This window comes from Dipodomys ordii, unplaced genomic scaffold (assembly GCF_000151885.1).
Source record: "Dipodomys ordii isolate 6190 unplaced genomic scaffold, Dord_2.0 Scaffold21, whole genome shotgun sequence".
In the NCBI taxonomy this organism is placed as follows: domain Eukaryota; kingdom Metazoa; phylum Chordata; class Mammalia; order Rodentia; family Heteromyidae; genus Dipodomys; species Dipodomys ordii.
This window is the reverse complement of record NW_012267237.1, coordinates 16,449,285-16,476,819: the sequence shown is the minus strand read 5'-3', so window position 1 is coordinate 16,476,819 and position 27,535 is coordinate 16,449,285.

The following is a 27,535-nucleotide window of genomic DNA, read 5'->3' as shown; positions in this document are numbered from 1 at the left end:
ATATATATATATAACAAGCAAACTGTATTTCTTGCACACTAGTTTTTATTTCAGGATCGGCCTCCATTGCTTAAATGTTTAACTTTAAACTCATTTGCATGTTTTATATCAAACGTTGAAACCAATCTCTGTGTTATATTTAGTATTTTTTAAGGAAAAGAAGGAGAATACAAAATTTTGAAGTTTTCCTATTGTCTGTGGAGTTTTTGTGCTTATATTGTGTCTGTGTGTTTGTGTAGGAGGAGGAAGAGGTAAAAATCAAAGAAACAATTTTCAATGTTTCTTAGTATCAGCATTTTTTTCTAGATCTTTTCTCTGAGCTGGTGTGCAAAGTGCCCTGTAATTTAATAATGAAATCAATAGCAAAATTTAAGTGAGATATTGCAGTTGTTTTATATGTTAATAAGCTGAAAGATCGGACTGTAACAAACTGAGTATATGCTATCAATAAAATACTAAGAGGCTCACAAGGTCTAAGGCAATGTTGCCAGCTGTATTTCTTTTAGATTCTCATATCCGGGCAGTGTGTAGAAGAGCATTATTGACATTGTAACAACAATAAAAGCCTTACCTTTCAGAATCAGGTTACAAATAGCTCAAAGCATGATTTTTCCATTTGAAAATGAAGCAAACCCCTTTGTGATTGGAATGAACCAGACAGAGATTGTTCTCCGAAATTAGAAGTCTTTGTAGTTGTCAGGTAGAATAAACACAATTCCTGATGGAGTAGCTAAGTGACAGCAGCCATCTTTTGCTCATTACATTACCGGAGGATACCCAATGAATGACAATTGTTGCAATCCTGAACCGGCATTATTATTAAGAAAAATGAAGAGTGACTGCGAAAGCTCTTAGCAGTAATGATGCTTGTCCCAGCAGATGAGAGGAAAAGCTAAGCAGCTGTAAGATGCTGTGTTTGATGAGGAAGATTATGATGGAAGAAGGCACGCATCAGGGCTTTTGTAAACCTGATAGGGGGATTACGTGAACTATAGAAAATAATGGAGTGTTCGCCATCATCACGCCTCTATTACCTGATTTATGGAGACTTAACTCTGTCGCTAAAATCATTGCACAGTTCATTTCAAGTTAAATAATACTCACAATTGAGTTTTGGAAATATATATCTGAAATATTAGATGGGAATGAGTAGTCTTTATACAAAATGAATAAATATAAAGATCTTGAGAAATGTGACCACGGAACACGGAGGTTATTCTCAATTGATCCTTTATGAATATCAAATATGTAGATGTTTATGGGAGTCATGATATTCTTATCCATGTAAGAAAAATAATCTTAAAACTATTTTTTTAACTGTATTTTTTTTTTGTCTTTTTCTTTTTTGGTACTGGGGATCGAACCCAGGACGCTGCACTTGCTAGGCAAGCGCTTTGCCACTGAGCTACATCCCAGCCCTCTTAAAACTATTTTTAAATGCATTTGCAGAAACTATAAAAGTTTCTAGTAACAGAACAATGGATCCAAGTATTTTCAAACATCATGTCTATATGTGCTCACTAAACTTTCAGGCAACTACAAAAGAAGCTTGAATTTGTCAAATCCATGTGTCACTCAAATCTTTCAGTCAGAACACAATCCTATCAAAGGATAGGATTTTCAGATTAAGGACAACAATACAAAATTAAACCATTTCAGTTACAGAGAAGCAACATTTCATAGTTTGAAGGAAATTTATGTAGGTAGTGAGAGTATAATGGGACAAATGTGGGTTTGAGCAAAGAATGCTTTCAAGACAAATTCTGTCACTTAGATGCTAAATTTTCCTGGAAAGCACCTTAAACTTCTTAAAGTCTATATTCTTATCTTTAAGATGCTTTAGTAAAATAAATATTATACTACTACTTGACTCATATTTCCCAGTCAATCAGTAAATCTTTTTAAATTGTAAATTGATTTTCACTCAATAATTTTATTATGCTATTTTACAGCCAATCTAAAATTTGAAAAGTAACATTTATCAACTAGACATACTACAAAGGATTGATAATTAAGTCACATTCTTGACATTTGCTGGTCTGATTACAAAGCTTCAAAATAGTTCCAAAATGAAAGAGAAAGTAGGCAGAGGGAATATAACCTAAAAAAAATCCAAATTTGAATCCATCTGAGTTAAATCTTTATATGACTCTAGCCTCTCTCTTAAGTACAGGACTGGAAACAAACCCTTACTTGAATTATCGTGTAGAAAAAAAATCACAAAAAATATGTGAACAGAAAATATATAACATATAAAAGATAAATATCATTAGAAATCTGATTAGATTAAATCGAAACAATTATATATAAATATATTTTTGTGTGCAAGATTTTTGAGAACAGTCCATTTAAAGGGCATTATGCAAACTGAGTAGTTACTTTGAATACTGTTTCAATTTTTAATTGTGTAGTCTTTTTACTTGGTAGGAAAAAAATTAAACTACATTTCTTACCATAGAATGACCTAAATACATGAATAAAATTAATGCAACTTGTATGTTGTCTATTACATGTTCCTTTTTTCACACACACACATATATATTAATATATATATATATATATATATATATGTCAAGGTGATGTGCAGAGGAGTTATAGTTACATAAGTAAGGTAATGAGTGCTTTTCTTGCCAAACATGTTACCCCTTCCCTCAAGTTTCTCCTACTTTCCCTCCCCCCAACTGCCCCCAAAAGATGTACAGATCATTTTCAACATATTGTCTTGTGTATATCACTGTTGCATTGGTCTTTCCCTTGTCCTTTGACTCAGCATGCTGTTCAACAAAGATACCCATTACTATTTTATTTTTAATTATATTTATATAATTTTAAAATTATCCTTAAGTAGTTGTGCAACTCAACATGTCAGTTTATGAATATAGTGCATCATGATCAATGTCACTCTTGCATTGTTCTCCCTCCTCCTCCTCCTCCAATTTCATATCATTGAGAGTACCTCTTTATGTATACCACTGGCTGTTTCCAGTGTGTAATCACCATAATGAATTAATCTTATTGAGCAAATAGAGTATCATCATCATCATCATCTTCATCCTCATCAGCATCACAACAAAGCATCTTCTTGTCCCTTACTGATAGCTATCTTAAAAATATTTTTACACATATAAAGTGTAGTTTTAAAATATTTTCAACAGTGTCTTCCTAAATAGTATGAAATTCAGGAGATTTAAATTTATATGTAGTCATATCCTCTACAATTTGAGATATGTAAATTGTGATAAATGTTATCTTAATTTTTTTACCTCATTACTAAGAGCATTTCATATTTTATTCATTTCTCTTCTAAAATTGAGAATATCAAGAGAAAATGATTATGTTTTTCATTTTCTAATCTTGAGACAACAAGTAATGGACATCCTCATATTAATGATTCTAATATAATCATTTTTTTTGAACAGTATATTAAAATTGACTTCACCATTAGCTTCAACAGTTATGCACTTTCATACTACATTGGTTTTATGACTTTTCTAAAAATTCCAAGTCTTTTCAATTAAGCTGACATAAGTGAAAGCATGAAGTTTACATTAAAATGGTATGAATAAATTTGATTTTTTCTCCTTCATAAATATGAAAAGAAATTCTATAATATTCATTCTAAAACATGAAGGAAAAAATGAAAGATTTCAGAATAAATATACAAATGGAGCTTCAATATGCAATATGAAGATAACTTGGAAGATGAGAATTTCTTTTGATGATGCAACCAAGACTTGTTGGCAAACACATTCATACTATATTTCATGTTTATTTGTCTAAGCTATCCTTCCTTTACATAAGAATTTTAGAGTCACGGTTCTTTTTGAGTTATTTCTCCTTCATGTTCTAGCTAATTTTATTTTAATGGCGCAGGAGAAATGGAATTATTTTTAAAAATATTTTCCCATTTGTATTATTTCTAGTTTGTTTTTCTTCCATATTGCTAATGTTATATGACCTATGCCTCTGGAGATTTTTCTTAAGAGTCTATCAAATCCAATCTAGAGAAACACTTGGCAGAGAAAGTGTTCATCAAAGAGATAACAAGGGAAAGGATGACCATTTATAATCCCTTTCAGGTATATTTGTCGACCTTAGTGACTCAAAGCAGATCCAAATCACAACTCCTGACAGCTGGTAGAGAGAGCAGCTTTTCTGAAATGCCAGATGCAAGAAGGCTGTGGTTTAGAGATTCATTTGTATTTTCCCTCAAGGAATGAGGTCACATTCAAAAACAAGATAAATACATGGAATTTTGATGAATTTTTCCAGTAGATTTTTCTTGAAAGTAAATCATTATCTAAGAATAATTTTATTCCTCCAAACTAAGCTGCTGATTCCTGACAAATATTTGTAAGTATTGGAGAACAAATATGAAAACCACATTAAAATATTTGTAGTTTTAATTATACTTTTAAATGTTCCCTGGCTATTCTTTAGTGGTATCAGTGTGGACAGGTGTTTATCTGATTTGAAAATAAAAAAAAGAAAAGAAATGAGCAAAAAAATGTATTTTAGCAACAATACATATGGTTTATCAGAATTGGCAAAAATCTGATACTTACCATTGTGATAAATCACACTTTAATCTCTTCAACCAGAAGCCCCATTTTCATGCAGCTAGTTCTAATTAAATGGTATCTCTTATTTATGCAGAATGTGTAAGAAGATTAACATACCTTTCTTTGTTCAAGGCCACTTATCATTTAGAGCAGAATGGAAATGCTTTGATATACCAGACCAGGATTAGTCTTTCTTCTGTTTACATGTAAAGACAGACATGATCACTTATTCTGTGATAATGGAATGTCGACACAAAGCTTCTTTTTTCTAATCAGCTAGCACAGTCTTTAGGGGATGAATGCATGTTAAGGCTTGCAATCAAAGAGTGGCAGTCATTCTATGTCTGTCTCTAAGGGAAAGAGGACAGTTGATAAAACTATTCATTAAGAGGGGTTACTTAAACATATAACTGTGCATTATGTTTAACACTTTGTATATATACCTAATTGGCTGACTACTTTCAGTGCTCACACCATGTGCAGGACAGACAAGCACTCACTCTCTCACTGTGAAAAGAAATCTAAACAGAGGTATAAGATATACATGCAGATAGAATAAGTTACTTTGTTATTCTTAGTGATTTAATTAATATTGCAATTTCATTAATGGGCATAAATACTAAGATACAAGTTTACATACATAATATGTTATTTATATATAATATTAATATTTTATTATAGTGTGTATATATGTGCATGTGTAGATACATACCCACATGTGTGTATATATGGGCATATGCGTATATATGAATATAAGTTTATATGTTTATAAATGTGTATGTATATGCATAAATATACGTGCATGGATATATATATATGAAGGTAATTCACATATATGTGAATTGATCAAAAATTCAAATTCAACCTGAATATTTATTCAATCCCTTAATAAGTTTGAAGGATTTTTAGTTACAGGCCATTCTTTACTACATGAGTTTAAAAAACAGTTCAATATTAAACCAACATTTAAATGATTATTTTCAATTGGCTTTTTATACTAATTTATTCAAATATGTACACTTTGCTTATTTTTCAATAAGCACAAACATGAAGTCAAGTTTTGATGATTTCAACAAAAGAGAAATTTGAGGTCTCATTACTTTCTTTTGAAGTCTTAAATATTAGCCACATATTTTCACATAATTCAATTCAAGTCTTATATGTGAAAAAAGGGAGAGTCATCAATTATTCCACAGTTATAACTATTGAAAGAGCCACTTTTAGAGATAATCTTAATGCCTAAGCTGGAAATTTTAACTGCCTTCTTCCATGCACCTGTGTCTTTTATTCTGAGTTCTTTTTAGGTGTTCTTCCAACCAAACAAAAGGACAAGTAAAGTGTTGTATTGATAATTTACATTCATTTACATTTATGTATTCATGCTGAAGGAATGTGCTGAATATACATATCACACGTTTATAATGTACTCTATTTATGAGGTAAATGACAGGTCAGTTACAATAGGTACCCACAGGGTCTGAGTATCTCCTTGTGCATATTATGTGTGTTCTCAGGAGCTGCACTGGCAAAATAAGTTCTAGAATATAGACCATGTACATATAGCCTTAAATATTAGTATATATGTGAATATATAATTTTATAATTATGAATCTTATACATGATTTTTGAAGGATGATTAGACGTTTGCTATGGTTTGTTATCCGTTGGTCCTGAGTTTCCATTGTGGAAAAGCTCATTATCAAGCAAACCCTGGCGTTCCTCCAAAATCCTGCTGATGTCTGCTGTGTTTCTCTGAATGGAGCTCAACAGAAGCTCTGTGCAGAATGTATTAGTGCCACAGATACTTCTAGTGACACTTAATGTGAGGATCACAAATGAGGACAGCTTGTGTCACAGTTTGAACCTGATACAGAGATTTATTTTCCTCAAATACCCACTCTCATGCATTATGGGTTAGTAGATAAATGGGTTAAGCAGAATAAACACACTTAGTATGCTTTTGCTATGAAATCCAAGGAGGCCCAGCATGACTTCTGTTTTCAGTATAGATTGTGAGAGAAATCTCTTGTATAAACAGAACATCCTCAATGATTTCTACTCAGCTGTATTAGATGGTGAACTTCTTTTGCAACAGAACATTAAAAAGTAGAACAAAGGGCTGGGAAGGTGGCTCAGTGGTAGAGTGCTTGCCTTGTATGCATGAGGCCCTCAACCCTGCATAAGCAGAAAAAGCCAGAAGTGGCGCTGTGACTCAAGTCTTAGAGCGTTAGCCTTGAGCTGAAGAGCTGAGGGACAGTGCCCATGCCCAGAGATCAAGCCCCACGACTTGAAAAAAAAAAAAAAAAGTAGAGCAAAGGCCAGGTACCTGTGGCTCATGCCTTTCATCCTAGCTACTCAGTAGGCTGAGATCTGAGGATCCTGGGCTTGTTGATGTTATTGTTTAATTTTTTTTATTGTAAAGATAGTATACAGAGGGGTTACAGTTACATGAGTAAGGTAATGAATACATTTCCTACAGAGCATTGTTACTACCTCCTTTTTGTTCCCCTACTCTCCCTTCCCTCCCAACTGCCCAAAAAACCCCCCCCACAAGTTGTAAAGTTTGTTTTCAACAGAGTGTCTTGTACATCTCATTGTTAAAATAGATCGACCTGTATCCTTATTTCAGCATTTTGTTATTTCCCTTCTCCTCCCCAAATTAGAAGAATGTATATACAAATGCAGGGCACCAGAATCAAATATAATAACCACAGGATCATGTTTTGAAAACAGCCCAGGCAGGAAAGACCATGAAACTTTTTTAAATCTTTTATCTATTTAGCTAATTATTTATTTATTATGCATAGGGATTACAGTTACATAAGCAAGGTAATGGGCATGTTTGTTTTTGAACAATGTTACTCAATCTTCATTTTCTCCTGCTTTCCACCCATTCCTCCCCACCCCAGTTGTAAAATTCATTTCCAATATAGGGTCTAGTATAACTGTTACCTTGGTTCATCCTTTGTCCCGCCATTTCTGTGATTTACCTTTCCCTTCCACAAATCAAATAAACATATCCAATATAAAGGGTACAGAAATCAAGCCCAGTGACAGCAGGACATAAACCATAGTATCTTTTGTAACTGGTACAGAGGAAGCAAAACATCAATTGTCAATTATGAATTATCAATTATGAATTGTCAATTAAATCTGGAGTAGTAAGTAACAGATTTCAATTATGTAAGCCAACTGGATAAACTGCTCAGTAGATAATTCCTGAAAAAAATTATCTAATGACTCAAAAAATTTGAACAAGGAATGCAACCACCATATCAATTGCACACTGATGTTTTTTGCATTATAATAAGGTTTTCAGGTTTGAATAATATCCCCTGTGTAATCATTGAACTTGTAGTGGTAAGACAATACATATGATTGGAATAAACAGTAATTTTGCCTTAATATGGCATAGTAGCAATTTTGGCAGTGTTTGCAATGGTTCTATATTTTTTATTTTCTACAGTTTACTGAAACATATGGATACGTACTGACACATAACAGGATGATATATCTTGTTAAGAGGCTGGCTTCTTTTAAACAGGTAAAATTTTGCTTGAGAATTCTCTATAGGTATTTAGTCAAAAATGCCTAGTGCCATACTGTTATTTATGTATAGCAACATTTCTGATTGGTCACTGTGAATACATAGGCTGATGTTTAAATTTTGGCATGGTTATATAGCAGTTCCTTTCCCAAATATACATTTGAGAATATGAAGATGAACAAGCAGTACACCCAAAGAGTACAGACAGTCGATACTTTAGTGGTACTTCACAGATATACTTTTAGAATTTTTGCCATTTAATACCGTATCAGTTGAATTATGGTAAGGAAAACTTCTTACCTAAATTTGGATTTCTTCTTTCCCAATGAATGCATCACCCTCATGAATATGAGAGGAGATATAGTATGCCTCTCAATGCATAGAGTGAATAACAAGTCACTCGGTGGCACAATGCATATAATCACCAAGTTTATTCCTCAGAGAATTTGTCCCTGACATAACTTTAGCCAAGTGCTTCCTCACCTTTCCTCTGTCAAGGTTTAGCCTGAATACTGTTAACTTAGCTAAGTTGGACTCATGGACCAACGTGTCCAATCATCTCTTCATCTTCCTCTCCCACTGGTGGGAACTGTTGTAGCACGAAGAATCTCACAAGTTTGTTTGGAAAGGAATCTTCATCATTAAGGTTTCTAACTGTATCTAGTAACCACACCATGTTCCTTGGCCATAAATTTTCACTCTTTCTTGATATATTTGGAGTTTAGCCCAGTATCTCCCTCCTCTTGAAAATATAAGACTTCCATATACTTAACGGCAATAGTTTCTCTGAAAATAAAAATCAATAACAACAATAGAAATGACGCTCTTACTCTTTTTTTAACAAGTATCCTAATTATTTTTAATGCTTATATATATTATTTTCTTCTAAAAGTGTACTGTGGTGTTACTTATACTCTCATTAGAGCATCAGATAAATAAAAGTGACATTTTCTATTGAAATCAAGTGGAAAACCAGCTAGCCAATCCAGGAGTCAAACTAACCTGGTTGGTGCTCTCACACATTTACCAAAGCTGAGAAAGGTTGTGGGGACAACTCAAGGAGGGACAAAGGGACTGGAAAATAATCCTAGAATTTGGTGGTAGTTTTTCTTGAGAGGCAGTTGACAATTTGAAAATTAAACTTGTGAAAAGCTGAGATGCAAAATATAACATTTTTAGACTCATATGTTCTATCAATTTCTTTAAAAATGTGGCTAAGGAATAGTTGAAAAATGCAGATAAACTTAGAAAGAAACAGAAACTATGGCCAAGAGCTAAAATGCAGGCTGGCTTCAGTTATCCTAATGCTTATGGCAGAATTGTTCGGAGGCAAAAGGAAACTGTCTTCAAAGGAAGACAACATCCAGACTCACACTTTTTTATATACTGTAGGTATTTTTGATAGAACATATCATATGCTTTTAATATAGCATCACATTCAACACAGAGAATGCATCTTATTTCTGTGTTACAATCATTTCACATGAGAAGGTAAATTGTGACTACAAATTGAGAAACAGGCAAAAAGTAGAAATCACGCATGATTACAGATATTCGTATTACCCCACATGAACTTGAAATAGCAACAAAATGTATATCAAATAAAGTTAAAATATGAGGAAAGTTTGTTGGTGTGCTCAAAAAAATATAAACCTACAAAAGATTAATAAAACACATAAGGAAAAAAAGAGAATAAATATATACAAACAATATGGAGGAAAATCAGGCTTAAAATAGCATGAAAGTTATACAAACTTAAGCTAAAACTCTAGCACATTTTAATTATGATATCAAACAGTGCAATCCAAAATGTAACAATGCAAGAAAGCTAGGTTAAATAGAATTGAAATATCTTTTAATCATATCAACTACCTAAATTTTACAATAATTGAGTTAAATAATCAGTTAAGAAACAAGAACAAAAATATATTGAAAATAATTAGACAAATTACAGCAGTTATTTACATGAATGCACATGTACCCACATATACTTACAAAAGTTTCAGTTAAGTTTATATTAAAGTTTAAATAATAATGTAATCGCCAGTACTCTTAGGTACTAAAGAGGCTGATATCTGAGAATGTAGGTTCCAAGACATCTTGGGAAAGCAAAAGCCCTTAACACCCTTATCTCTAATTAATTAGTGCAAAGTGGAAGTGGAGATAATAGTTCATGTGGGAGGACACCAGTCTTGAGCACAAAAGCCAAGCAAGAGCATGTGGTTTTGAATTTAAGCTCCAGTATGGTCACAAAAACAGTAATAAAGTTCATATAGTAAAACACAGATTCTGTTTAAATATTTAAACAGATACGTGATTTTCCAATATCTTTCAATAATAATTGGATAGAATCTATTAGTTCTTTATAATTCCTCTCCACTGTTCTAATTGTTCAATTGTTCTTATCTTCATGAGATAGACAACTTCGTATTTTGTAGTTATATTCTGTTTTCTTTGTATTTGCAGTTATATTCTTATCATTTACTGTTAAGTACAAATATGCTATCCCAACTTCTATGAAGGTTTTTGAAGAGAAGAAAAGCTATGGGTTTGCTGTGATTTCCTTCTTCCTTTTACGTCTTTGTTTCCTGGAAGAGAGAAGCTACCATCTTCAGCTTTGGGCTGAGCTGTGAAGAAAAGAAGACAGACATATAAGAACTTAATACCTTGGCAACTGACATCAAGAGCAGGGCCTTGACTGCCTTCACAAAATTTATCTGAGAAAGTAGGGGAAAAAATATACTGTCTGAGGTACCATCATTACATTTTTCTTTCACTCAAAGATAATTCTAACTCTAACTAATACATAAGGTTCCTGCCTAGAAGTAGGTTTCTGCCACTGCTTAAGCTTAAACAATGACAATGATTTAGCAGAGAGGAAGAAAGATTTTAAAGCTGGCAAGCTAAAAAATCTGTAGTTACTGTCCTGTCCCTGAAATACACACTCTGATAAAATGCAAATGTGCTACAAAGCAGTCTGTACTACAACTAAAGCCTAAGAGGTATGAAAACTAACGGAAACAATTGAAGATGGTTGCACATTGACAATTTCTTGATGTTTGCAGCAAAACTGCTAGAGAAAGGCATTGTAAGTAAGTTAGTCCATCCGTGAACCGAGATTCAATATTCACTTATCAGGCTCACTCAACTTTGGAGGTTTGGATATTAAAAAAAATTGTTTCTGTCTCTCACACTTATGCAAGTTTTGAGTATATTTCAGACATGAGAAATGAACTTGCTGCTTTCCAGCCAAATCATTTTTTTTCTTTGATATTCTGGTAGACCAAATAACAGCAGTGCTAGCAAAGAGCAAGCCGTCAAGATCCTTATTAGATTTCTCCATCAATTTTAGGGAGCCCAGAAGTGGATTCCTCCCAGGTTCTCTGAACATGAGCTCAGCAAGCCAATACCTTCATGTCTTTCTCATAAAACTGGAGATGAAACATTGGCTGAGACAATTTAAATCGCTGACTTCCAGAATTGTAGCGTTATACAAGAGTGTTGATTTTAAACCAGTGAATAATTGTTATTTGTTATAATAAGATGGGAAAACTAGTACTAATTCCATCAACATGTGTTTAGCATTACATGAGGCAAACAGTAGAAAATGAGGAAGGCAAAATGTACAAAAGAGAGGAAACTCAAAAGCAACACATCAGAGCCTGGCACATCCATTCTCCTGTGTAAATATTATGTTTATAATATTCCTTTGTTTTTTGCTTGTTTGTTTTTTCTTGTTGGACATGGGGCTTGAACTCTGGACCTGTCCCTGAGCTCTTCAACTCAAGGCAAGCACTCTACCATTTGAGCCACAGTGCCACTTGTGGTTTTCTGGTGGTTAATTGGAGTTAAGAGTCTCATGTTCCTGCCCAGGCTGGCTTTGAACTGCAATCATTGGATTTCAGCCTCCTGATTAGCTAGGATTATAGGAGTGAGCCACCGGAGCTTGGCTTATTCCTCTGCTTTTCCTCAAGACACATATGATATATTGGGTGTGTAAAAGTAATTAAAAAATATTAATACCATGGGTTTTTTGTTTTAAAGTGCTTTTACAGTTTCCAATATTTGATGTTTCCATAGGTATCAAATTTCACAAATTCCTCACTAAACATCAATTAATCAGTCATTATATTTCAAGTATTTTGATAAGAGATAGATATAAATTAATAGATACTCTTGTGCCCCCTGGGAATATACAATTGAGCAGAACACCAAGATATTACTTTTTTCATAAAGTAATTCATATTCTGATCAATTAAGCAATGCAACTTCATGTTGGGAAGAAATGTTATGAAGAGAAAAGCTAAGCACAGGTCTTAAAGTCTTTTAAGAAATGAGGACTCTGCTCTAGATTGATTCCTTAAATTATTTTCTTTTTCTCTTTACCTCAAATTCTTATCCTTAAACTGTAAGCATGCCATTTCTGTGATGAAGTTAAGCATGGATTATAGCAAAGGTTAAGGAGTTAGCATTGACTTATTTCCATTGTGAGGGATTAGTAAACAATAACTCTCATTATCAGACTGGTAGAGCAGTAATCATAATTTCATTTTATTTTTACATTTCAAGTCACAGGCTATGTTACATTTTGATCTTTGGTCTTTGATCTTTGGATCATATTTGTATCTGCTTCTGTCTTCCCATTGCAGTAGATTCATTAACAGAATGAACCTTTATGCCTGATTCCTCTGGAGGATAATACAAAAGTATTATACAATGGAACAGAAGTGTAAACATATTTACATTGCCAAAGAAGAATACTTTAACAAGGACCACTGGCTAGGTGCCTAAGTGGTCATAGGGCTGTCAGAAACAAGACAATGGTTTTCCATCTTAATACCCTGTGGTAAAGATGAGCCGGTGGGAGATAGCAAGGGGAGCTAGGCACCTCTGATATGAAGCATATTGCTTGATTCTGCATGGTCTGGATGACTTTTAATTTGTTTCTTTGTCTTTTTTTCTTCTAGTAAAATGAAAGCTCTCTGAGGTGTAATATCTATGATCCCATGTCTTGAACACAGTTCTATTTTCCCTGGATTTGTCAGCTTGTCAGCACACTCATGATTTCCCTGACAGAGGAAAAAAAAAAAAAGACATTGATTGAGCTCACAGTTTGGGAGGAGTGAAGGCCAAATGGTATAATCGAGCCGCTGTGGTGGCAGGAGCTACCTCTTGGCTATGTCACTCGTGGGGTGTGTGCTTGTGGCAGAAAGGAAGTGATTACATCTTATATCAGGAGCAGAGAGAGTGGTCTGGCTTGCTTCTTCTATAACAATCTTCTAGTGAGAACCTAGAGGCTCACAGAGCCATCGAAGTATCCTACAAGGCTTATCTCATTCTCAAAAAAAGATACTTCCTATGAGCTCCACTGTTTAGTTTCTACCCCCTTCCTACAGTGTCACTGTTGGAATCAAACATTTAACATATAAAACTTTAGTAGAATACAGGCAATATCCAAACCACAGGCAGCTAGCTCTAAGCAAGATAGGATAATGCTTTACACACACACACACACACACACACACACACACACACACACACACATACACACACACACACTGTTGGGTAAAAAGAAAATTGAATCTGCAGAATTTCTTTATTTTTGTCAGTCGTGGGGCCTGAACTCTGGGCCTGGGAGCTGTCCCTCAGCTCTTCAGCTCAAGTTGGCAAGTGCTCTACAAGTTGAGCCATAGCACCACTTCTGGCTTTTTCTGCTTATATGGGGCTGAGGAGTCAAACCCAGGGCCTCATGCATGCAAGGCAAGCACTCAACCACTGAGCCACCTTCCTAGCTCCAGAATTTCTAATTTCCTAAAACACAGTAGTCAATTACAGAGACATTTATAATGTTTTCTTATTTTTTTTCTAGTATTTTAGAAACAATCAATACTGATTGAAAAGTAGGGAGAAAGGAGAGGGAAAATGGAAATAGGGTGGAGTGATTCATTTGTGTGTATATATGGAAATTTCAAAATAAAATCCCCTTAATGATATAAATGTACAATAATTCAAATGATAATATGATTTCCCTCTCAAAAGTTACATGAGGAAAAAATGCTATATTTAGAAATTATAGCCAATGATATTCTATATCCCAGGTTGAAATTTCAGCCTTATTCTGTTTTCAAATCCAAAATGGTGTAACCATTATTTGAAAGTAGTTTATTAGAGGTTTAGCACTGAGAAGAGCATTTATTTAAAACTCAATCTAAAATTTCAGCAATATTACTCAACTGTGTAGTTCAAATACAGTAAAGAATAATTAAGGATTGAAAGATGTTCCTTTCTGGATATGAATAGTTCATTATGTAAAATTTCAAGGTTGAATTATAACACAAATAATAAATTTGGAAATGGTATTCTATGTGTAGAAACATGAGTTTTGAGCTTGTGGACAGGAGCATATTCAAAACGAACTTCTCACTGTGCCTTCTTTAGTCTGGAATGCAAAAAGGAATGTCAAGCAGTATGTTATTGCTGACTGCTGAGAACAAACACAAATGATTTAAAGATAACCTATGGAAATTCAGCTGCTTTCAGCATTAAAACATCACAGAGGATTTTACCAATTTGTGTACTTCTTGAAAGACTTTTCTTTTCCCCCATCATCAAATGTTTGCAGTCTGTGGCTCAGAGTCTTGTTACACTGTTGATTTCTTGTCTTGGATGAGAATATTCACTTTCTTCTGCAATCAATGATTTCTGCAGTATTCAGTCTCCTCTTCTCCCACTAGCTGCCCTTTCATCTCTCTAGGGAAACTCGTACTTCCACTGTTTATATTGTTCACTGGCTAGTCAATAAAGAATGTACTTTCTACTCACTAGAACTAAGGGAGGGTTGAAAAATAAAAGAAAGGATTATCTATTGATGGACCCAGTTCACAGACATTGAGGTGTAATTGTAATTAAGAAAATTATGGTGGTACACCTCTTTGCCATATATTCCCCACCCAAGTAAGACTTTTGTTTTGAAAAAAAAAAAAAGACTAGGGTTGGGAGAATTAAAGATCTAATAAGTGAAAGTCAAATTGTTGAGCATACTAACTTGTTTAATCCCAAACTTACATAAGAGCTGTTGATTGTATACCTCCTGAAGTATATACAGACCAAGGGACCAGGAAACAATTCAGGTCTTAAAAAAATTAGACATCAAACTAAGAAACAATGAAATTAAAATTGTGCAAATAAATAGAAGAGACAGTTTTCCAAAGAACTAAACATGGTCAATGAATGCCTGAGTTTAACATGCTTAGCCATAAAAAAATAAATGTGTAAATCAATAAGCTTTGGGTGTGGAAGACTTCTTTTAATATCTCTAGACATCTTTGCCCTAAGCCTCAAACCATGGGAATATGTTACAAAAAGCTTTAAAAATCTAGAGCATTTATTCATCTTCACTCTTCTGAATACTTACATATAAACATGCACAGAAAGATAGACAGATAGATGAATGATGGAACATATAGAATATTGATCACATATATTTATATATTTATTTATATATACGTAGACCCTCATATGTACATGTTCATATATATATATGCCCTAAACATATATGAAACACATTGAAATGTTTCCTCAGTCTAATGAAATACTAATTAATGAAGTTATGTACAATAAATTTTATAATCCTAGTTATATTTATCTAGTCTATTGTGAATTACCTATTTCTTACATCTTAATATTCAGAACCACATGTGTACAGCATCTACACACACACACCACACACACACACACACACACACACACACACAACAAAAAATATTTACCATAACTAAATTGAATCAATCCACTTTTTTCTATATTGTTATGTTTTTTATTATTATAAATTACTAAACTTAATACATGAACATATAGTAGTTTATGTAATTTAGTAGAAATTACTGGTCAAGGAAAGTACAAGTATACTGCCAATTACTATTTTTAAATTAATGTGGGATTTTCAAGTGGTAATTCCTTGCTTGATACTTAACCTTTTTTTTGTATATTCTATACTTTAAAAAGTTTAGATATGTGCAAATATACAAATATGTTTGATTTGATATCAAAATATTTAATTCTATTTGGTTAATAACAATTGTCTGTTACAATTTTACTTCTTCCTTATTAACTTGCTCAGGAATTACAGCCATTTTTTGTGTGTTTCAGTACACCCATTCACATATGTTCATGTGTTTTCATTCTATAACACTTAAATTTTAACTTCTTTAATCCCAGGGTAACTTAATTTTCCAACTTTATGCAAGTGTCACATTCAATCTATGTGCCATGTTTCTAATGATAAGCAGTGAGATTTCTCTCTATACTTAAAGAGTACATGAACATTGTGATAAATACTCAGAGTTCTAACTTAATTCACATTACTTTGAAAATAAAAATCATTCAACATAACTATCAGGTACACACTTTTATTTCCTCAGACATAAATACCAAAGCTAAAGCCTGTCTCTAATGGTAAGAAACAACAAAATCTTTTTTATATTATCTGCTAGAAGTTCAATATCTGTTATTTTAATATAACACAAAGAATTTAGACTTTTAAAGTAGATTTTGTGGCCTAAATTCCTGTGAAGTATTACTTTTCTCAACTTAAAAACTTTAGAAATTGTAACTGAAGGCAGGGATTTGGCTCTAATGCCAGAAGAGACAATGTCAACTTTTGTTCAAAGTTAACAGTTATAAATTTGCTACATATTCAACATAAAAAGATTATTGGAATCCATCTCAATATCTTTTATTTAATTTCTTAGATGTGTTTAAGAAAAGTCTGGAGAATGATTCATAGTATAGGATGAATATTTATTTTACCATAGATTTATAAACACATTGCAAAATTATAGTGTTAATGTAACTGTTCATCTTAAATAATATTGTGGCAACAACAAGGAGAGAAACTTTTACAAATGAATTATAATATGATAATTATTAAATATTCATATTTGAAGACTATCATTCATTATTTTAGCAATAAAATGCATAACTTTTCCTGGTATAAAATCTACATGAGTTGACAAAATGAATACATTTTATAAGGTCTATTTTCTATGGGAAGATAAATAAAAGTATCTTTTGATGAAAGAATCTGATTGCCCCAAGATTTATGAGTCACAGAGCAATGTGAAAAGAGTCTCTAAAGACTCACTGATTATAATAAATACATAAATCCTGATTCTTACTTCCTAGTGGATCCTTTTTTATAAAAAATAGACAAGAAGTCCAAAAATTTAATAGCACTAACTCTATCTTTAAACAATTTGAAACCGCTAGTGATATTTCATTTTCACAGATTATTTTATCACAATGATAGGAAGAAAATAAATCTAGATAATGCTCACTATGGGAAATACATAAGGCAGTTTAAAGTCACTATCTGTTTTTATCATAGATATCCTTTTCAGTCACCATACCCTATATTCTGAATTAACTTGTTTTAAACCAAAATTTCCATAGGATTTTTATTTTAATACATCAGTAACAATTATGAGCTTAACAAATTTCCCAAGTAATCTACATAGTGAATACTTTCCTGAATAATTGACTCAAATCAATATCTTATTTCTGCATTTATACAAGCAGAGAGAAGTACCTACACTTGATAAACTCCATGGAATTTCACAATAATTGCAAATGCATCCCATTATAAAATTTAAACTCATCATTAAAGAGTGATAATGATAATCCTATTTCCACACTGATTTTATATTTTCTTGTAGAATGATATTTGTATAGAACACTACTATATATATATATATATATATATATATCTTTTGTACCAAATGACTCCAGAAATCACCATTTTGGATGAATTTTAATAATGTACCCTAAGTATTTTAATTTTGAATTATGATAACTTTTTTCCAAAGGTACTGAATATTATCTTGAAGAATTTATACTTAGAATTTCTTATACTTAGTCCTGTGTCTGTGTTTACAACTCTGAAAGACTTTCCCAGAGACAGTACTAGAAGGCAAAGAATGATTTGCCCTCAGGGTGTATTCGAATGTGTCTTGTCCCTCAGTATAGGACTAACAAGATAGGAATGCTTAGCTATATTGCCAAGGATCATCTCCCATTTCCTCATTCTTCAAGATGTTTAATAATGGACATTACATCAAATCATTAAATGTAGACATTGAACATTTTGATTATTGCTGTCAATAACAGCATTTCGAACAGCTCAGTAGAATTTAATACTGTGTTATTCAAAATTAAATTATAAGGGCTGCTGTCACATCTGATAGAGTCTTTTACAAAATAAATTTTGACAGAGTAACTCCACTAATCTTATGTATATCAATTTTGGGGGCTATTAAAATGACTTGCAAATCCATTAGTAAAATTATTTTCTCTTTTTTGTGGAAAAAATTAAAATGACTTTTTTCTGCTATTGGGGACTGAACCCATAAAGGATTTTAATCTTGCTGGGCAAGCTTTCTATTATTTCAATCATGAAATGATTTAATGAAGTGTATATATTTATTTTCCATATACAAATACATATGCTTTCTCATTGGGAAATAAAACTGAAAAAAATCCACAAGAAACAAAAACAAATAATCACACTATGCAAATATTTATGGTTCACCTGAGAGAAAGTTTGAAAAAAAAAACACCAAAAACACCTTGATTCATTTGTTTTCTGGGTCACTAATGTAGTTCAGAAAATTGCTGCTCTGCTGTGCTAAATCAGTCATGTAGAGAAATTAGAAAACTGTAGAACAAATAATGTAAATTCATTGCTTTCCAGTGCTTGGATCGTGGTAAGGAACCATTTTCCTAATATATTTAAATGCTTCAGTTTTATTTGTACTATTTATTATCATTTGCTTTTATTTAATTTGGAAGATTTCAGGGCTGGTGAGACATATATTTTCATATTGAACTTATCAAAAGCTGAGATATGTTATAGTCAATGCAAAATGATTAAATAATTTGTGTCACTTCAGGTTTTCTTTTTCCTAGCAGTACATGAAATATCGTTATGTCTTGCGAATTATGATACATGAGATACTATGAAGAGCTCTTCCTATTTAACTGAAATAGCAATTATCTGCAAATTTTCAAAAAATAGACAAGGTGTTTGCAAATTGTTTCTTAAATGACTAAAGAACAAATATATTAAGTTGATATGGCATTTAATCTGTATAACAGCTACTCAATTATGCCGCAATAGCTTATAGAAAGTGTTTCTTTTGTCTTCGAAATATTTATCAGGATAGATGTTCTTTCTACATATTACATTATGTCAAGGTCTGGAAAAGACAATTAACACTTAACTCTATTTGACCCTTAAATTTGTTAAAGATTAAATGATGTTTGGCTATTTGCTTCTTCGAAAAATTCACCTATGTTAGCAGTATTTCCATTTGTTTACTTTTTAAATGAGATTCTTGCACTTATGTTACTAGAAAATTATCAGAGATGACATTGATTGAGATTAATTTTATTCATATACAACTTTGTTGAAGATAAAAATAAAATTTAGAAAAGATTTTAAAAACTAAATTTAGAATTCTGTGCTAAAAAGCTTATCTCAGTTTATTTTGATAATTCTGAAATCTAAAATTATAGTTTTAATTTTTTTAGATTTGTTTTATAAAGTTATGTCTATAAAATATTTTGAGTCCAAATTTTGATTTTTGATTTGACATATCAGCTGCTATTTCATTTATTTACACATAATCTGTTAAGTTAAAATTTGAGGGTATCCAAGTTTAATTTACTGACAGTTTCACCCTTCCCCAAATGATAGCTTATGAAAAGCTATCTACTTTCATCACTTGCCGAAATTAGAAATTTAGAGCTAAATAAATTCCGTTCTCTTACTGACCTATTTATTGAAGCTGAGACAAAGTTACTTTAACCTATTTCCTATAGATTTACCCTCTCCTATCTACATTTACTCTACTATATTTCTTATTAACCAGTCACCGATTAAATTATTGAATTCATTTCTAACAAAGTTTGTCTCCCTCAGAACTACTGTTGCTGCTGCAGTTAAGCACGCTGAGTTGACTCACTGATGGTCTATATTTTTAGGGGGAGATCATTTCATAGGATATATTTTATGACCATCTGCAGATAGGTAGTGATTTTGTACACCACTCCTGTGGTGTACATAGCCTCTTTTGGCCTCTGTATGTTAATAATTAAGGTCCTGTATAATTGATGGTCTATATGACTGTACCTCTACAACCTTGTAATGAAAGTCATATTTTAAGGGCTGTACAAATGTCCTAATGATCTGAAATACTCCCCCAGCACCTCTCTTTATCCCTTCCTCTTCCTCTCTTTCCCAATCCTTTCCCCCTTATGTACATGCTCATCTCTAGCAATACCAAAATAATTCTCATTTGATGGGTATAAATATGCCATACTGTCTTATTTTTCTGTACTTATAATAATTTCCAAATTCTATCTTTGGACATATGACCCACTTAGTCCTTGACTTCTTCTATATAATAAACTCAAATTTATTTTTTATTTTACCATTTTTTGCCATTTATGTTCATGAACACTTTGATCATTGTAGCATTGCACTACAATATTCTCCTAGAATTTTTGTTTTTAGTAGAATATGAAATGCTTAAAGATTATGTTTTTCTTCTGCAAACTTGATTGTGTTGTGCAATCAGGAAGAATAAAGTTTTAATGACTAAAATTAAGCAAAGGATTATTGAAAAATAAGAATGGGAATATAATGAATGACAGGAGGATGACTTAGAATCTTTCATCATATATCTGTAATGAGAAGGTCCTTCATATTTCTTTGAATTTCATTTTTATTAAAAACCAAAATACACTTGAGTTTGTGCCATTGATGTACTTTCTGCATTTTATTGTAGTAGTCTTTGCGGTGCTCCATATACAATCAAGGTTTATTTCCAATTTATACACATACACAAAATGTCAGTTCTATAATATTATCATGCATTTTAATTGTGGAAGATCATTGGATGTCATATTTTAAAATTCAATAAACTCAAATAATAATTTTCATACTATTTTATTATATAATTTAATATATCAATAACATTGTTGCATTTTAAATTCTATATAGCTTTGTAATATAGTAAACTTATTGTAATAATATCACTATTTCTTAATTATACCTAAAATGTATTATTATCATTAACAATATTATTATTTTACTTGGAAACAGTTACTGTGAATGAAGTGAACCCACAAACTTTATTGTTCTTATGTATACATACATTTATATTCCAGAATCATATAATGACTTGCCACTGCCCCATTGCTGTTCAATGGCATAATTTACACTTTATATTTTAGGTTTTCTTTTACTTGTGTGTGTGTATGTGTGTGTATGTGCTGTTCCTGGAACTTGAATTTAGGCTTGTTACTTCCTCTCAGCTTCTATAGCTCAAGGCTAGAACTCTACCACTTGAACCATAGTTCCACTTATGGATTTTTTTGAGTAGTTTATTGGAGATAAGTGTTTCATGCTTTTTCTACCTGGGCTGACTCCATACTGTGATCCAGAAATCTAAGCCTCCTGAGTAATTAGGATTATAGACATAAGGCATTGGCTCTTGACTAACATTTTATTTAAAATTTCCTTTGTATATCTTTTTCTCTATGCTTGTATCCACCACATGTTTATTTTTTCTGTTTAGTTAGTATATCTATTATTTTTTTTACAACAAAGAACAAGTAAGTTTAGATTAATTCCTTAATATTTTAAATTTATAATAATGTGTATGGTACACAAAAGTAATGAGTTTATATTTAGTAATGAGTTCACATGTACTATGAGATCATATCTAACTCTAATAATGGGTTTATATTTAACTTATAATGCTGAATTCTCAGATTTTCTAATATATTTTTTCTATTATGAGGTTTCAAAAAAAACATTTGTTAATAGGAATAGTTCTGTCTCTTTTTTCCCCTCATATTTTCATCCAGTATATCCACTAGGCCCTCAGACAAGTTGTGGCATGGAAATACTGAGAATATTATAATTCTAATATTAGCCAATTATTTCCAATGATGTTTTCTTAACTACTGAGGTTGAGGAATTTTTTTCTTAAAATGACAACATTGTAGCTTTCTCTTTTTACTACTTTTGTATATTCATGATGAATTATTCTTTGAAAATTATTATATAAAAGTGCTGCTATCTTGATAAATTTTCTTTTTTAATCAGTGGTGGTAATGAATTAAATTAATAGCCATTAAACTAGAAACACTCTTGATCTCTAAGGTAATGGTAAAATCCTTTTAAAACAGTGGATTTCCAACTTATATATTTCTAGGTTCTCTTCTATAGCAATTTTCCATTTATATGATATGCTATTTTTAGCCAACAATTTCTTACCCCATACCATTGTGGAATCAAAATTAAGCTCATTTCATGAAATGATTTTGAGATGTTCTCTTCTCTCATATATGGAAGCAATTTATGTAAGTTTGGAATGAAGAGCCAAGTTTATGTAGACCAATTTTTCTCAGACCAGTGACATTTTTTCAAAATATTCTTGATTTTGAAAATGGTTGTATTTGCTGGCTTATGAGTAAAATTTTGGGAATGGTCTCAAGATGAGGGAATAGAACTTTTTCCCTCAGACTCTAAGAAGAAAGCATGTCTAGATGATATAGAGTATATATATTTTGAAGTACAAAATTGAGGTAGTACAATGAGAACCACAAGTGAGAAATAAGGCAGCTGAAAAAAATGTGGGGAGACATAAAGAGAGAAAACCAGTAAACCAGATTTGTAGCTACAACCACATACTGGAGTGTAAAAAGAAACCAAGGTTTCACCAGAACATAAGCCAGGTGACCTCAATGACAAATTGGTGACCTAGCTAAAGAACAAATTCCTATCTCCCTTAAGAAGTAAATCCCCGTGGAAGGGTACCGCGAAATATTGACTTCCCCTGCACGACCTCTGTTATACTAGCCACAGACCAGTTATACTTTTGTTTCCTGTATCTGGGAAAGTGGCATTGAATTGCCACCTTATAAGGGGCCTCTTGCTTGAGACTGAAATACCCAGGGATCAGCTGACATTGGCTGTGGGCAAATATCCTGCAGGAGGAAGGCTTCAAGACTGAGAGGTACCAGTGGGAGTTAGGGAACAAAGAAACAATTGGCCATCTGTTTATTCGGTGACAACCAGCCAGTTCACTGTTGTATAACAGGCATCAGAGAAGGACTGGGGCGGTGGGGGAGGGGCGCAGGGGTGTAGGGGAAGAGGCAACTACTGAGAGCAATGTCATAGCCCATGGGCCATGGTACAATTTAGCCTCCTCTGGCAAAGATAATCTGGTTACAAACTGAACAGTTGATACGTGTGTGAGAGTGTGTGTGTTGTACTCATTACCTTGTTCGTGTAACTATAACCCCTCTATATATTATTTTCACAATAAAAAAGTATTAAAAAAAAGAAAAATGATAAATATAAAGGACCTGGGACAGCCGGTCAGGGCCCAGGTGGCAAATGGCCATCAGAGGCAGACATTAAGTGATCTTGGCAGTCAGCAGCCCCACTCAACAACTTCCTGTGCTAAGGCCCTTTTGAAAACCAAAGGATGTAGACTTTATAAGACGATACTTGGGACTGCGGAGTGATCAACTCACATTGACTGGTTCCAATGTATCCAAAACAGGGAGGGAATGGAGTTGTCAAAAGAGAGTTAGGATTTGGAGATACGTGTTTCACCCAGAGCTACTTAAATAGAGTGCTCTCTATTTGACATAGAGTTGGAGAGGTTTTCACTCAAGCAAGCTGAGGTTACCTGGGGAGATAGAGAACCTATTGGCAACCACACCCTTCTAGTTTCATTAGTTGAAGTATCCTTCAGAAAATGAGTACTCACCTGCAGAGGCGAAGGTTCAGATTTCAGGAGCTGCCACAGAAATCAGTCTTTATTAGCTCTTTGCAATCAGTCTGCAGCCCTGCAGGCTAGACACCAAACTGTACTCTGGCACTCAGAGAATAATCAGGAGTTAGTCAAACAAAAGACCCCAGATAGGAAAAGGACTAGAGGCAAGAACCTGGGAAATTTAAATAACAGACCCTCAGGCAGTAAAAGATTTGGTGACTCCACCCTTTGTGGCCATAACAAGTCCAAACAATTGAAAATACTTAAAGAAAGAGTATCTACCTCTTAGCTGGCAGAGTGCACAGCAGTTAGAACCAATCTTGTGGATCAATGTGAATCGGGATGAGACCTTTGAGAATGTGACTTATGGCTCACATCATACCATCAGCTTTAGAATTTCCATCAGGATGCAATTTGCACAAATATTTACTTAGAATTATTTAGAGAATGTACATAGGCATTGTTATGCCAGAAAAGAGAAGGTCATTCTCTGCCCGTATGTAATTAATCTCACCTACTTTGTTAACCAGGCAGTCCCCCACCCCCCTTTCTCAATTTGAGTAAATGCCTCCTAAGGAAGGAATACAGGGCTCTAGCAATCACATTTCAGTACTTCTCTCCTTATCATTACTTCTAACTCCTTATAGCCACTGCTGTCAGCCTGAGATTCACTATTAAATGATCAGAACTTCAATCCTCAGATTCTCCTTCCTTGAGAACTCACCAATGTATAAAGCACTTAGCCAGAGTCCTTAACATAGCTGTACTGTTATTGCTGGAAGCAAAAACATTGCTGGTGTATAAATTATTAATCTAGCTCATATTTAATTTTTAATTTTGAATCTATTTTCTGTGGCATATTTAACTGTCCTCTGCATACTATGTCTTTGTGGGTAGGAGATATATTTTTTCAATAATTTATTTTTGTGTGTGTTGTTATTCCACTCTGTTGATTCTTCTGTTAATATGTTGTTTCAGGTATATTCATTTTTAATACGATTTAAATGATTTTGATGTGTATTGTTGTTTTTGTTTTGTAATGTGGTCTGACAGGTTTTCTCTTTCTGTTACTTTCACAATTTGACTTATTCAGTTTTCTTTTTAAATGGTTCTATCAAACTACATGCACAAATGCACACACATACACACACAAAAATACATTCACACACGAAGACACATTTTTTAGGCTTCATTTAAATATGTTGAGTTTTTAATCAAGCAATTCATTTCTCCTCCTCCCCCTCCTCCCCTCTCCCCTCCCCGCCCCTTCCACCCTATCCCCCTCCCTCTCCCCTCCCTTCCCTCCCTCCTCTTCCTCCTCCCTTGAATTTATGCCCTGGGTGATATATCTGAGCTTTTTTGCCCAAGGCTCGTGCTTCACTTCTTTGAGTCACAGCACCACTTCCCAGTTTTTGGTGGTAACAAGGAGGTAAGAATCTTAGGGACTTTCCTGGCACTTTGAATTATGATATTTAGATCTCAGCCTCCAGAGTTGCTAGGATTACAGGTCTGAGCCACCAGCGCCCGACTTCATTTATCCTCTTTAGTTCTATATCATTCTTCTTGTTTTCTCTCATGTGAAATATAAACATATTTACTTAAGTAAGCTATACTTGGATAGATATGAAGAAAAAATATGTCAGCTGCTATTTGTATTTATTAGTATAATTATGCATATTCTTAATCTACCTAACTACATGTATTCCTAAATTCATCCATTAAAACTGCCTATGAATCTTAGAACAGTTAAATGTAATTGCTCGCTTGGTAACATACATTTCTCTAGAATTATTTCTTCAGTATTTTAATATCTGTTCACTTTATGTTGCTGAATGTCACAGTATAATTACAAAGATATTATGCATATTTAAATATTTTTTTTTCTTTCATTTAAACTTTGAATCAGGCCTTATTTCTGACATGCTTTTCTTTTTTTGCTAATACATATATTTTAAAAGAATGTTCTCACTTGAGTATTATGGTTTTTATGTTCAGTATTATGGTTTTTATGGTTCAGGCCCCCAGTCGTAGGGCCTGAACTCTGTGCCTGGGTGCTGTCCCTCAGCTCTTCAGCTCAAGGCTAGTGCTCTACCACTTGAGCCACAATGCCACTTCTGGCTTTTTGTCCTTTTTGCTTATGTGGTGCTGAGGAATCGAACCCAGGGCCTCATGCATGCAAGGCAAGTGCTCTACCACTGAGCCACCTTCCCAATCCCTATGTGAACTGTTTTTGAACCTGATTTAATAAAATTTATATTTTTCTTTGAATTATTTTTATCAATTTGAACACTGATTACTTAAAAATTCTTAACCTGGTTATCTCATAAATATACACCTTCAAATGTTAGAAAGCATTTTCTAATCCTTTTACATTACAATTGAAAAATCATAATAAAAATTTAAAATGAATTTATGGATAATGATGATGTGTACAGTAGTTAGATAGCTTAGCATCAAATACCAAGTTGAGCCCTTGTCTTGGAACAACAACAAGAAACCTAGGCAACTGTGTAACTCACACAATCCTTACTGGGAAATTTGCGTTGTTTAGTTAGCAGTAATACATGTCAATATTTGGGAATATTTATCTTCTAAATTATAAGTAACTATGGTTGAACTGGCTTACACAATCAAACGAAGATTGCATAACTAGCAAGTAGTAAGTCAACAGTATGAATCTAAGTCTTTGGTCATTAAATGAAGAGCATCAATTTCAGTTTTGATTTCCAATATGAAATTTAAAAAATTTGAAATTTCTCAGGTTCTCTTTTCACTATACTTTATTCACTTTTAGTTATGTTCTTTCATGTCATAAGACTTACTTATGTTATTGAATCATAGGATTTACTCATGCCAGACTTGATAAGAATGGGCTACTGGCTGTTTTTACCTACATTATAGAGTAAGATATTCTGATTGTGATCACAGAGAGCTTCAGGCACCATTGAGGCAGGGCTTCTCATTTTTCAGGTTAACGATATTATTTATAAAGACAGATTTTTACCCACATCCTGTCCTGTTTATCATCTGAACTCTTTTATCATATAGTCCTTTGGCTTCAAGATTCCATTTGTACATGACCTGTACATGTGAATGACCTGTATGGATAGGTCTTATGATTCTTTTCTTTTCTATTACATTCTCCTGTTGTTTTGTATTGACTAAAGAAATATAAATCAATAAAAAATGTTTCCAAGCACCAGGAATAAGTCATTGTGGCTGATGTGATTACAAACTTTCTGTAGAGAAGCCTGAAGAAGATTAAACCTTTTCTTTCTATTCAATTACAAAGTAAATGAAAGAAGAAAGAAGAGTAATAATGTAAATCATCATGACAGAAATGCAAATAAACGAAACAAAGTAAAACTTATGTTTATATTTAATCTCTACATATTTGTGTTGATTAGGTAACAATCATGAATCACTTGAGATCAAATATCATTAGGTTTGCTTTGTATGAGATTCAAACCAAACATTGACAACTATAGATCCACTGTTTGTTTACTTATACCTGCATCTATATGCATGGATATACATTCACAAAAATCCCTAACTAGTTGTGAAATTGTTCAAAA